The 1816-nt window shown below is 37.2% G+C and overlaps 1 pseudogene; it reads left to right on the forward strand.

Annotated features, from left to right (window-relative positions):
• Positions 1–899: 899 nt before the first annotated feature.
• Positions 900–1413, forward strand: LOC122198629 (annotated as a pseudogene).
• The last annotated feature ends 403 nt before the right edge of the window (positions 1414–1816 follow it).

Genomic DNA, 1816 nt, shown 5'->3' on the forward strand with positions numbered 1-1816 from the left:
CCTAGTGATTAAATTTATTAAGGAGTGTGTGACTAACTCTGAAGACTATTGCTATTAGGTTAGATATACTGAGAATTGAGAAGTGGCCTTTGGAAATAGCAACATAGGTATCATGACAAAAGCAAGTTAGATTGGTAAACTTGACAAAAGCGAGTTAGATTGCTTTGTGATGAAAAAGTCTTTAAAGAGATACTAGAAAAGATTAGAGACAATGTATATAGTTTTTTCATTTGAGAAGTGCTATTTGAAGGGAGGGAAGCAAAATGTGACAGGTGGGGGTTAGGAAATTCTTCTTCCTCCTTTTCTTCCCCCTCCACCACTTTCCTCCTCTTCCTTCTCCTCTTTTACTTTGGAAGAATAATATTTTATTTTATAGCAGTGTAAATGATTTGATAGAAATAAAAACAGGCTGTGTTAGAAATATGGGACATTGCTGAAGCTATATGCTGGAGTAGGCAAAAAGGGAAGCAAATTAATGCCTGAGTTAGGACATTAACTATAAAGAGGATCATGAATGGTTCATATATAATAACAAGCAGTAAAAGAGATTATATGAGTTAGGAGGTAGGAGATATGCTGATATGCAGAAGAATCTGGAAAAATTCTTTCAAGTGCTTCAATTTCCTTAATAAAAGTATGTTTACCAATTTAGACAAAAGACAGAGAAGTTGGTATAAATCACTGGAGGAGAAAAGAAGAATGAAAATAGTTATCTAAGACAACTAGGAAAAATAATGGAATAAAAAATATAGTTAAGATGTCTGGACACATAAAGACACACTCCAGGTTCCAGATTTCGAATTTAAAATGTATTTTTCAGGCTGCCATCGCCCCGGCGGAGAAGCTGAGGTCATCACTGAATTTGAAATATTTAAAGTGGGTACAAAACTGTTTCAGCAATGCAGACAATTAGGTGTGCTGTTGTGGGCAACGGTGCCGTTGGTAAAACTTGTCTCCTGATATCCTACACAACAAATATTTTCCATCGGAGTATGTACCGACTGTTTTTGACAACTGTGCAGTCACAGTTAAGATTAGTGGAGAGCTACATACTCTTGGACTTTTCGATACTGCAGGGAAAGATGATTATGACAGATTACGATCGCTGAGTTATCCACAAACAGATGTATTTCTAGTCTTTCAGTGGTGTCTCCATCCTCATTTGAAAGTGTGAAGGAGAAGTGGGTGCCTGAGATAACTCACCACTGTCCAAAGACTCCTTTCTTGCTTGTTGGGACCCAAATTGATCTCCGAGATGACCCCTATGCGATTGAGAAACTTGCCAAGAACAAACAGGAGCCTGTCACTCCAGAGACTGCTGAAAAGCTGGCCCGTGACCTGAAGGCGGTCAAGTATGATATTCCACTTCCTAGATCTAGTTTAGAACACTTGTCCGCCACCTGGTGCTCTTAGGAAGGAGTATAGTAAATGCCTCATTTAATAACACACTCCTTTTTGAAAGTTGCCTTTCTCTCCACCCTTGAGTAGGTCTAGTACTTGATGAAACTCATGAAAGTGGGTGGAACCTGTCCTGCCCCTCCTCTTTTCTAGGATGCACTCTATATGTGACTGTGACTTTCAAGGAAATTTGTTTGCCATTTGCTGATTGTTTTTTTAAAGTTAATTTCTAACTTCTTTCACTGAAAAATGAAGAAACGTATTGCACCTAAATGGATTGAGTATGTAATTAAAAAACATTTTTTCCCTGTCAAGAAAATAAAAAAAAATAAAAATAAATTTAAAAAAATGTATTTTTCAGCATTCCAAAAAGCTGCACTAACAGAGGTTCAGAAAAAGTGTTTCCATGGTGTGATTT

Source organism: Panthera leo, chromosome A1 (assembly GCF_018350215.1).
Source record: "Panthera leo isolate Ple1 chromosome A1, P.leo_Ple1_pat1.1, whole genome shotgun sequence".
Lineage (NCBI taxonomy): Eukaryota > Metazoa > Chordata > Mammalia > Carnivora > Felidae > Panthera > Panthera leo.